At 40.2% G+C, this 12,805-nt stretch overlaps 1 protein-coding gene and 1 pseudogene across 1 annotated transcript in view; both read left to right on the forward strand.

Moving 5' to 3' along the window:
* Positions 1 to 12,805, forward strand: part of LOC111339801 (uncharacterized) — a 41,731-nt gene that overhangs the window by 14,708 nt on the left and 14,218 nt on the right. The gene's annotated exons all lie outside the window — the stretch shown is intronic.
* On the forward strand, positions 9,905 to 11,207 carry LOC148730892 (uncharacterized; annotated as a pseudogene).

Raw genomic sequence — 12,805 nt, forward strand, 5'->3', positions numbered from 1 at the left:
AGGCTAATAAGAAAGCAATCAATTTTTTAGATGTAGCCTTCGACCTCGCAAATGAATCTTACAACCCATTCATGAAACTGAACAACAAACTCCTCTATGTTCACAGTCAAAGTAACCACCCACCTGCACTGCTAAAGAACGCACCGGAATATATAAACAAGCGATTAACCAGCATATCATGAAGCAAAGAAGTTTTCGATAACGCCAGCACTCCTTACCAAAAAGCCCTCTACGAAAGTGGCTACGACTATAAGCTTACATATGATCCACAGCCAGCCCAAAAGCGCAACAAAAATCGCAAAAGAAAAGTGATAATGGTATAATCCACCATGGAACTCCAACGTGAAGACCAATCTGGGAAGAAAGTTCTTAAATATTGTTGACAGATGCTTCCCGAAAAACCATCCATTACACAAGATCTTCAATCAACACACACTAAGGATAGCTACTCCTGCATGCCTATCGTCAAAACAACAAAAAGCTACTATCAGATTACAACCAGTCACAAAATTCACCACAAACACTAGACAAAGAATATAACTGCCGGAAAAAAGGCAAATGCCCCCCAGAGGGAAAATGCCTCACATCAAACGTAGTCTACCAAGCAACAGTCACAACTAAAACGTAAACAGATTCATGCGTGGGACTCGCGGCAAACTTTAAAGAACGGTACAGAAACCACACAGCTTCATTCCGACACCAAAACAAGAGACACGAGACTGAATTATCTAAACACATATGGACACTGAAGGACAATAACAAACCTTTCTAGCTAGCGTGGAAAATCATCAAATAATGCAAACCGTACAACATCACTAAGAAATGTAATTTATGTCTTTTTGAAAAATTCACCATCATATGTAAAAAGGAACTTTGCAGTCTAAACAAGCTAAATGAGCTAGCAAGTTCATGCCCCCATAGAATCAAGTAACGATCTCCGAAATTATGCATACCAGTCACATGACTTATATGGATAAGTAGCGTTGTTTTTATATCTCCAGTAGCAACTGTATTCCAGCTTTTATAGCCAGTAATTGTAAGTTAACGGTCAATCGTTGAAATTACCTGATGAGTGTTGTCATTCTCGACCATACGAAACAGAGCTGTCGTAATAAAACGATGAACTATCTCTGAAGTCTTGAACCAGTTCGTTATAATTATCAATGCTCCTCTAAGAGTTGAGCGCTCTTCGAAATACATTCAAATCAAGTCCAAGAATATATATATATATTTAACAATTATTCCACGAGCGCGCGTTGGATACGAGATGAGAGATAGCCAACGAGGCGCGTTGCGCCGAGTTGGCTATAATCATCTCATATCCAACATGCGCGAGTGGAATAATTGTTTTATTAAAAAAAACGCCCCCAAGATATTAGACAAATCTTCTCGACTTTATTTTGTAAAGAGAAACCGGATGTTACAATGTACAGATCAGATTATGGTATATTGGCTCATATATCATAATGGCTAAGCCAATAAAAATTCTTGAATTGCATTATCCAATGATCCGGTTTTTAATAATTATATATATATATTCCCCTGTCCTGATAGTGTAGTGGTCATCACACCTGACTAGTAACAAGGGGACGTGGGTTCAAATCTCGCTCAGGGCAGATTTTCTTTTCAAACATTTATTCTATTCAAGTATGATTATTTGGGTTGTACAGGGTCAGGGTTTCCCTCCCATACAGAATATATATATACAGAATAAAAAGGTACACCAAACCATGAGCTCCCAGTAGAAGGATCCAAGGAGGATACAGTGCTTCAATGTAAATTTTAAGTAAGTGTAAAAAGATGAAACATGAAGCAAACTTCTAACTGTTCCAGCTTCAATGTGGCGACGTTTCGGCCTTCGCCCTTCTTCAGGTGGAACGTATTTACATAAAAACTAAAAAATAAAAATCCTAGTAGGTTTACAGAATAACCTGAATTTATACTAAACGTAAGAAATATAAATAATATTACGTAATGCACTACATACCTAAATAATAAGATATAATAATGAGTAAAAGGCAAGAATGTGCAAGGGGCAAAATAACCACGATGTATATGCATCTGCGGGTCTTAGTTTAGCGGTTCTTCAACTTTTAATCTGTGAGTGAGTTGAAGAATTAAAAGGGAGTCCTTTTTTCAACTTAATCTAGTTTCAACTTAATCTAGTCGTTACATCTCATTCGTGGTGCAGATACGAATCACTTATGAAATTGCGAGGGTGCAACTGCTGAATTCAACAGAAAATATTCAAACAGATTATGGACATCGTTTTATGAATAGTAGACTAATAATTTGAAAAATGTTGCTGGAATTGAGCTTTAATTATTAGTAGTGTCGATACGAATTCATTTTCCATGATCAATTATGAAATTCCGTGGCTGTAACCCAATGAATTCGAAACAAAATAACCGGAAGGTTACGTAGACGGATTCATGTACTGTATGAAGATAGTCTAAAAAACTGTTCTTGAAGTTGAAAACTGTAAACAACGAGTGTTAATTACGTTCACCATATGGTTAATCAGCGTGCTTGTAAGCGAATTGTAAAAACTCGATCCGTTCAATCCGCTTCTTGAAAAATGCGATGATAATCAATGTCAGACTAATTCTCCAGCTTCCAATGTTAGAAGAAAAATTACCTTATCACAAGCATGTTCATCATAACCCAAAGGTCAAGTGCTTTTTATTCGAAGACAACGTAGCCCCACGTCTGGAGAGACAAATAATTTTCTGTAGTTTGAATGAATCGGGTACAAAGCATGAAAACATAGCGAGGAAGAATCACCATTCTCAAACAACGCAGTTCACTATTTATGAAGTATAACTAAAACCATGAAACCCACCAGTTTGTTTGCATCACACTTTGGCGGTCCGTGATTTCAGAGAAGTTTGACGGGCTCTCACATGTCGTCGAAATCAAATTACCACGTCAGACTTCATGTAAACATGAACATCGTTGACTCAACGGCATTTTATTTCACTTTTCGGAAGGGCGATTGCTTCAGTTCCTAGGATAAAAGCACGCATCTGCGACCAAAGTGCGATTTTTTTTAAAACGAATGAATAGTGTCTGCTGAAGAGCAAATGATGGAAGTTTGCTTACCGTCGTACGCTATTATTTGAAAACTTAGAGGAAAAAACACCTTTTCTACATTTCAAGAGAAAGTAATTCATAAGTTAATTTTTTTTCCCCAAGCATCGTAACCGAATTCAAAATTTCAAACCAAGTAATTTGAAAAATAAAAACTCTGAGATGCTGCTGAGCGATCTATGAAGGGGCGCGAAGGCTTTCAAACGACAAATGCTGAATAATTTTATCCAAGCCCCAATTAATTTTTCGCCTTCAATCATCAAACAGCAATGAATCTCAGTGAATCTGGTCTTAAAACGATAATTGATAAAAAGTTTTTTCCTGGGCTTTAGGATGGGAGAAAACTCAGATCAGACTCAACTTACCTCCCTTTCTCGGCTCCATTATCGTTTGCTTTCTCTTTCTTGTTGACTCCTTTTCAATCTGTTTTCTGGAGCTTTTTGTCTCCTTTTCACGTTGCTTTACGCCAGGTACTCACCATTTTACACGAGCTTTTTTGTATCCTCTTTCGCGATCCTCTCGCCATGTTCCTGCCCATTTTTTCATTTCCTGTTTCTTTCGCGTTTTTTTTTTCCGACTCGCTCGAACTATTACTTCACCTCTCTCTTTCCGCTCATTTTCACTCAAATCGTCTCACCACAGACTTGAATTAAATTGATTCCTCCGGGTGACATAGCTTTAGCCATGAGTACTGCTTATTTGCGAGTAGGTTGATTAGAATTACAAAATATTGTAGCAGAGGATCAATGATATTGAGTTTCTCAACTACAACCTACCGGTTATCAGTAGGATTCCCGCCACTAAATTTCGCTTACACGGCTTTACCTCTACTAACCCACGTGAAACCCTCGTGCAATGCCAAATTGTGCGCCTGCGGTGCTTGCAGCACAACTTGGCATTGGAGTATGCGTACTTGATTTATTTGCACTTGAGTTTCCTAGCATACACAAATGAGGTTTTCTAAGTTAAGCACGCAATCGCGAGCGCATATTACTTCCCGTTTCCATATTACTTACGTAATGGCTAGATTCGAGCCCGCAATGCAGTGGGCCGCGCATGCTTAAAGTAGCATCTTTTAGTTACGGAAGTACGGGATAACTTGCCAAAATTTGGTCCTAGGACAAAACATTTTGGGCTTGATGGGTTTCTGTTTTTACTAACATTTTCTATAAGTATGAGGCTACACTGCGGTCGCTTCTCGCACTGTAAGCTCCGCTATTTTATGGCTTGTTAGGTCAATTTTAAAAGGATGGAATGAACCTAGGAAAACTCAGTTACCATTTTGCAAAAGAAGGAGCAGCGATTTCGCAGAGGCCCTAGTACATAGCATTTCGGAAAAAGTCAAATAGATAGCTCCTGTGGGCTCTTGGGTGACCGTCCGGCGAGGAAACGTTTATAATCGATCGAAAGCCTGATTCCATGGAAGATTTTGAGTGACCCCTTTCTCCCAATAAAATCACATACAGGAGACATTTCTCCAAAATTTAATCTTGGTATCCTCTATTCGTTTAGCGTATTTAGAAACACTGCATGTTTTCATAAAACGTGGAGCGTGTCGAATGTACTCACAGGACGCGTAGCGCTTCTCTTCCTACGCGGAAACTTTCTTTGTACCTTGTAAATGACACGGGTATAAAGTCAAGATTTCGAGAGTCTCCGTCTCTTTGTTATGTGTATCCAGACGATAAGGGTCGATTTCCTGTTAAACCTGTTGCTTTGTATACTTTTGTGTCCAAGAACAGAATTTCTGAATTTTCTGAAGTCTGATGTCTCAGCCGTGAGTGGCAATTGTATCGTGGTACAACATACAATTTTCGTTTGCCCGTGCTACAAATTCTTCTGTTTTTCGGTAATGCATCCGTGGCAGTAGAGGTTTAGTATCTCGAAGTCACAATCACAAGTTTTCTTTCATTAAGCACAATCGTTTTGCTTTATTCTCTCTCGCAATGTAAATCAATGTCAATTAAACTCAACCAAAGTTTGGGACCTGTCGCTGACATTAAAGCTCGGGCCCAGTCTCCGACACTCTCCCCTCATATATCAACAGATGATGTATGCTCTGAAGGTAGGAGACTGGGGAACATAACTTTCTTCAAACCTCACGAAAGTCACTACAAATCTTATGCTTAAACGAAACAAAGTGAACTCCCGGGTTTCTAGCGATGCCATTAAATTGAAGTACAATGCACGACACAGGAAACACGAATAAAGAACAATGTACACCTTGGCTTACATTGTTCCACGTCTCTTGTATTTGATCGGGCCTATTTAGTCAACTTCATGATCAACTACCCGAAATGGGTGTGTTCCTTATGTCCGATCCACAGGTAGATAGTCAGGTGGAGGATTTGTCACTGCTGCTGCTTGGAACCCTTTACAACCCCGATAAACTCTTATTGTCCTCTTTACAAGCTTCCTCAACCGTGGCACCCAGTGCAGGTTTTTATCACTTGTCACCGTCAAACCCACTCCCCCATGTAGAGTGCGCTAATGTTCACGGTGCACCAACCTGTTGGTATAGAGATGCTTGTCGGGTAGGTACACATGATACAGTCCTTACAGCCTTCTACAACATTCCAAAACTCCATCAGGGTTAGGTGGCAGGTTAAGTTGTAGAAGGTCATCCTAAAACTCGCAACTCTCGCGATCTCTCCTCACCCAGAAAAGGAGCTGTTTCTGCATCTCTTCATTTGTCAAGGGACTACTCACTTTCCGATCGGGATAACGTAGATTGTGCAAAAATCTGGAATTCCACTCACAGATGTTGAGAACCTTGCCTAACCCAAATGTTTCAAGAACGACGTACAACATGTCAGTGTCATTCACCAACAGCATTCTTAAACAACTTCTTCAGAAGGTTAAATAGCACGTTGTGGAGGCCACTCTTCACGATCACCAATCCAGTCTGAGCCTTTCCACCAAAGCTTATTAAACTCGACAGCACTGCCCCTGCTCGCAAGATCAGCCGTATTATCTTGCGTACGAACATGCCCTCACAACATCTCTGGATGCGCACGGACCTTCTGCACCCGATTTTATACAAACTGCTTATACTGTCCTGCGCCATAGATCTAGAGGGGAGCAACTGTACTGTCCAGCCATCCCTTTAAGTCAGTGTCAGGCATTCCCTTTCATGCAACTCTCACGTTCGTAAGTAAACTGGTAACCATATGCACTGATATCGTCGGCAATCGGGGAATTGTTACACCCTGTTTGGCAAGCCTTGCTTTAGCTGCTAAAAGTTACTGGGTGGTCCCAGATTCCTGCTTAACAACTGCATATGCTGCTGCACCCACACCACAACCGCCTGCATCACCAAAACCGTGTAACTAAATTCCTTTCCATTCCATTCCGAAAATGCGACTTACGGCTTTACGTTCAGGTAGACTTTGCTCCCACAGTTTGCCACTTGAGTTTAAACCTGTTTGTCATCTGGGAATCCCAAGCCAATTTTCTGCTGCCCATATCTCGGTACAAACACTTTCCTATCAAATTCGCGAGTGAAACTAAGCCTAATGGGTCGTAAATACTTGCGAGCTTAGTCAGGACACCTCTCTTGGTCTTATCCTCTAGTTGAACTCATTTGACTGACACAGTGTGAAAGTTGCATCTTCAAAGATCTCTATCACTTTTTTCTTCAGCTCTCCCGCTTCTTTCACTGCCGCTCCACCACTTATGAGATCATCCATATAAAGACTATTACAAAATTCAGCTACAGCATGGCATTCGCGTTCTTCCCAAGTGTCTAGGTGGTGCTCGATCAATCCTCCAAGAAGGTATGGAGATGGTGCTAGACCAATTAAGGCTCTTGCAAATCATAATTTCTCAACGTCTGAGGGTTCTCCTTTGTTCCAATAAAAGCGCAGCGCAGCGCATGACGGTCGGCTTTTTTTATCTGCACCTGGAGAAATTCCTTCTTCAAATCTCCTACAAGAGCTACAGGATGAGTGCGTGAACGGACAAGTATGTTGTGGAGGGAGGGGGGACAAGAAAGAGACAATCGTTCAATGATATAACATTTGAATAGCTTTAGCAGATGCACCGTATACTACACTTACTTTAGTTGATACAACATCTCGGACGACGGGCTTTTGCGGGATGTAGAACTCTACACCCATCAGTAGCTGGTCAGTGGGTTCAACGATCCCTTCTAATCTCTGCTCATCGCTGATCGCGCAGTAGGCCTGCTCCGCCCCTACTAGTTTCAACTTCTGATCCAAACTTTCCGGTCGACGAAGACTTATTCTCGTTCAAAAGTAGTGGTCGGTGGTTGCCTTTCCAGGGTAGGGCTGCCTCGTACCAACCCGTAACTGCTCACGGAATTCTCTACACACTGCTTTGGTCGTGCTGTGGTGTTTCGGCTAGTCCGAACGCATCTAACCTAAGCTCTTCATAATCTAACTGACTTGTCTGCTGAAGGAGCATGTGTGAAACATTAAACTCTTCTCCTGAAGATAGAACAACCCATACCAACTTGCTCTGTTCAGCTATGGGTTTCCCTTGATTACCGATCCTTGGTCGGGTGTCAGTTTTAATTCGAGCGTACGCTCCAACACCCATAATGATATGGACTGGCAGTAATGGTTTGGAATCTGTATCGTTCATTTCCACACCCTTTGTGCGGGGATACGTCTCGAGCAACTGTTTGTATTGGGGATTTTCCAGCCTAAAGCCTCTACTTTTTGACCCTTGTGAGACTGAATCGTAATTCATAATTACCAAATCTTGACGCAAATGTTGTCTTGAAAATTTCCATTCTTGATGTAGTTGAGGCCATGAGCATATCAATTCTTCTTTGTTTGATTTAATGTTGGTCGCTGTTCCAACATGTCTAACAATTTGGCACACGCATAACAACTAGATGAGCTAGTATCCAACAGCGCACGACATTCAATACCTCCCACTTTATTCACAAGAAACGATAAAGAACCTTTCCGGAATCTACAGAAGACATGACTCTCTCCCCATTAGACTGTTGATCGGGGCAGAAGGAGATACGGTGTTTCCTTGAGCAGAAATTACGTCTTACTTTGTTCGCACAGTCGGCAGTCCCATGTCTTGGACAAGCACGATTAAAGCAAAGTCTCTCCTCCGCCAGAAATTTCTTTCTTTCCCCTGAACTCGCTACGCGTGAACAGTCAGAACTCTTGTGCGAAGTACCTTCACAATAGGCACATGCTCGTGTTTTCGCGTCCTGTTGTCTCGTATTGTAATTACGCGGGAGCGAGTGATTCCGTTCGGATGTGACTGGCTCATCGGAATAAAGAGGATTTCGGGGGTTCCACGATTTTAATGCGTCACAGAGTTTAAGAAAGTCCCGCGTTTCCCAGTTTCCATCATTTTACACCAAATCAACACAAATACCAGACGATTTGTCGATTGTAAGTGCCACCTTTTCATTCACCTCACTCAACTTGCCCATCTTCTCAAGAGGTTGAACATCGTGATCCAATCATTCGTAAAATGATAAATTTCTCGTGGATGGTTTCCACTTATCTTCGGCAAATCCAAAATATCCTTAACATACCCGTTTATCACCTCAGCGTAACTCCCATAGCGCTCGCTTAGAATACATTTCGCCCTCTCATACCCTTCGGCGCTAAACGGCAACCCATCGATTGTTTTTTCTGACATTTGGATTGAAAAATTCGACAGGAAAACTTCGTACTAGCAGCCACATAAGAATTGTCTATTCCCTCGGAGAATTGACCCCAAAAGCGAGTCCAGTGGAGATTAGATCCATTAAATCTTGTGATGGTAAGCTTCGGTAACTTGGTTGGCGCAATATTTTTTTTATTTTTCTGATTTCCCACCTGGTTTGACGAGTCTACGCTTTCGAGTTCTTTAGTGTGTTTAAGTTTTATTTCAGATGACTCCTTTTCGAAGGTTAAGATCCTTTCTAGGCCTTTCGAAGTGCTCTTGATCCATTTCGCTCAAAGATCTAGATATTTTATCTATATCAAGGTCGAAAGCTGCAGTGTGTTTCCCTAGTTTGTCGCCCGTTGTAGTGATCGGGTAAAGTCCTTCACCAACAAAAGCGATTTTTAAATCTTCTACCTTCCACTTGGCTTTCTGCACTGAAGCGACCACAGCATGAAGAGCATCGTTTTGTCTTAAAATCCTACTCCCATTTTGACTCTCAAGAACAGGTTCGGTTTTGTCCTTAGTAAATTGAAGCTGAGTAAGCTTCATTTCGAGATCTTTAAGTGGGCCTTCTGGCCATAATTCCCTTAAAACATTCGCGATAAATAATTCCAAAACTCAACACTTTCCTCTTCTCTGTAGTTTGTAGATCAACACATAGTCCCGTTGGAGGTACCACTATTTCGGGAATTCCTCCTTGGCAGTAGTAGTTTAGTATTCGAAAGTCATAATCACAAGTTTTCTTTCGTTGAACACAACCGTTTCGCTTTATTCTCTCCCACCTTTCTTTTTTAAACAACACATTCAAGGCGACGTGCATGTCTGCACTCACGTGCAATGTCAATGAAACTCAACTAAAATTCGTGCCCAGTCTCCGACATATTTTGTCTGTGGTTTTGTTCCACAGACAGAAAACGTCGTCAATATACCCCTGGAGAGCGGTTTCCTATAATTGTATAGGCTAATGGAAAACCAACGCTTGTATAACTTAAATACGCCTTATTCATAAATAGCGGATGGGCGGTTGAAACCTGAACCGAGTTCACGAAAACGAGGCCTAAGAGGTACCGGTAGACCTGACGAGGCTGTAAGTTTTGATCGAAGAGTTGTATATCATGGAATTGTCGATCGTTTCATCGTGCATTGAGAGGGATAGATTGACCTTACGTAACTTGGATATCTTGTCAAAGGTTCTGTTGTTAAAATAGCAGCGAGTTTTGCAGTTATTTTGAGTGAAGAAGATATTCCTGGTACTTCTTTAGAGAGAAGAAACTCAGCAGAGCTCAACAACGACGACCTGACGTTTTGGCTAAAATGCAGGGGAGACAAATGCAAAGGGCTGAAAAAAGCCACGACTTTTCTAAAGGATGGATATCTCACGGAAATTCAAAGTTAGCGAAAAGAGATATTTTTTCATGCGTTGCAAATGTTATCAGTACTCCTTTCGAAAGAACGATACCCCTCATAACATATTTTAAGCATCTTGCGCTGTCTCGGGTGAGGTGGAAGATTCCAAATGCTCCTGTGTGGCGCGTTCCTTGGGCTACTGCAACCATTCTTTGGTCTTAATGCCAAGGCTTACAAATTTAGTCTACATGAGTGAAAAACCTTAAAGATCTAGAAAATGAAGCTTATCAGATCCCGAAGCGAGCATGCATCTCAAAACTTCAAACTTGGATTATAAAAAGAGACACGGTGAAACCATCTATCCTAAACCTATTATGGATGTCATTGTTTCAAAAACCAAACTGGAGGGAGGAACAAGGGAATTCAGTCTCTCCCTTACAAGGCAAGGAATAATGTATTGTACAACAGTACAAAGAAGCAAAGATTCAAGCTGGCAATCAGAAATGTAAGCCCTTAGATTGGTTTTTCTCAAATTTTTAATCTTGGGAGTGCAAAACATAAAAAAGAAACGAGATTTGGGCATAGCCCAGTAGGCTCTTATATAAGCTTCCAGTTAACCCACATTGAGTCTAACTTTAATCTATGTTTTAATATTTCCTATTTACCACGAGAGAGGAAAAATAGCCAGCCATTAACTTATCCCAGGTTTCCCTTAAGAGATTACGGAGCATCTACAATTCAAAATGATCAGATAACAGATGTAGAGAAGAACTTGTAAGAATCACTATGCACTGATAAGGAAACTGCCAATACCATTGAGGAGGAGACTATAGATCAGTCACATTCTGACAGGTGGAAGCTTGAACGAAAGTAGCGTTTTATAGCATCTCAGTTTTATTCAATTTCCCACAGACAATAAAATCTTGATATATTTGCTCAAGAAATCATGCGTCCAAAAACATTCCACTCTTGACATACAGATAATGGAATTAAATACGAACCAGTAACAATTGACAAATATCACAGATACATGCACAGTCAAACAACACCAGTACACGTTTTAAAAAGTGGATTTGTTGTATGCTCTAATTCTCCAATTCTGGGATGCTCTCCAGACGGAAAAGTGATAGACCTTACTTGTGAAGATCCCCTTAGACTACTGGAAGTCAAGTGCCAAAAAAGTCTCAAAGTTAGCTCCCTAAATGCCTGCTTGGACCCTTAGTTTTTCTTGTGAAGGCGTTGATAACATGTGCAAGCTAAAGAAAGCCCATGCTTACTATGCCCAAGTTTAGGGTCAAATGGGTAGTACTGGTGCACAATGGTGTGAATTTTTTTTTTACACCAAAAAAGGAATGTCAATTGAAAGAATCACCTTTAACAAAGGTTAATGGGTCTAGCTTCAGGGAAGCTTTGTCAGTACTTTATTTTTGCACATTTCATTAAGTATGCTGCGGCTAAATTTGCACCACCTTGTACAGAAGCAATGGTGGTTTTTCATTCTACAACAGCTTCATAATCAAATATTTAAAGCATAATATCTCACAGTGATTGATAAATTTTATCAAGGGTGGAAATGTACTAAGGGCTAAATCAGTTAATAGAATTAAGGCTCATGAAGACAGTGCAAAGTCTGTATCAGAATTCCATTTCACATTTTTCTTGCTGTGGTGTGCCTATTAAGTGGCGCCTATCATTTTTTGCCATTCCCTTAGAGCTATAATAATTATTTTAGTGAATGCGTATCGCATGGAAAGGAGATAAAGAGCTCCTGAGACCTAAAGGGTAAATACAATAATTATATCATATTATATCTCTTTTTTTTTCGCTGTCTTTGATAAGGTCTTTCGGTAGGAGGCGGCCGTTTTGGTGGATAAGTTTGCTTCAAAGCAATTATCGAGAGAACTGCACTTGTCTTTAGAAACATACTTCCACCAAGACCCTTTGATATGTCGCCAAGCTTAAAATGTAAGGAACACACTTTTGATGCCTCGGATATTCCACCCAATAGAGGCTTTGCACAGCAGCCATGTTGTATGGCAGCAACAATAGATTATTTTACCCATGGAAAAAACAATTCTTTCTTATGCAAAATATTTTCATTGTTCCTGCCATCCAACATGGCTGCTGCGCAAAACCTCTATATGAAATATACAATCTTGCTCTTAAAAATTTAAATCTTAATCAAATAGCCCATACTTTTCTAAACTCGTCTCATACAGTCTTCCAAGTTAGTATTTTATAACTTAAATTAACTTGCTTTTTTTCGTAAACACATTCTAGCTTATTTATTATGTCTTTTTTATCGTATAATAGGGGTCAGGTCTCAATTGGGACGAAAGTTCTGTTCCTCTCTCCTGCCACTCCCCTTTATTTTGTTCTTTTCATGTAACTGTCTAATGTAGATTAGTTGTTTGTATTTGTTGAACCGTGGCAAATAAATTAAAAATTAATAAATAAAATAAAATAATAAAAAAATTAAAATAAATAAAAATTAAAATATGGGGAAAGATCTACCAATATCTCTAGTATAGCATCGCTGCTTCATTTCCTCTTCGTCTGGAAATTTAAGAAATCCGAATTGTTTTCCTTTTGTCTTACACGCCCTCTTTGTGTATACAATGCTCTGAGCGCTTAAGGAAGCTCGAAAGGGTTTTCCACAATTAACAGCAAGTGCCAATCAGTAAAAGATATCAGGACTGTCAGACTTATCATCAGGATAATGACT

The sequence above is a fragment of the Stylophora pistillata genome, chromosome 5 (assembly GCF_964205215.1).
Source record: "Stylophora pistillata chromosome 5, jaStyPist1.2, whole genome shotgun sequence".
In the NCBI taxonomy this organism is placed as follows: domain Eukaryota; kingdom Metazoa; phylum Cnidaria; class Anthozoa; order Scleractinia; family Pocilloporidae; genus Stylophora; species Stylophora pistillata.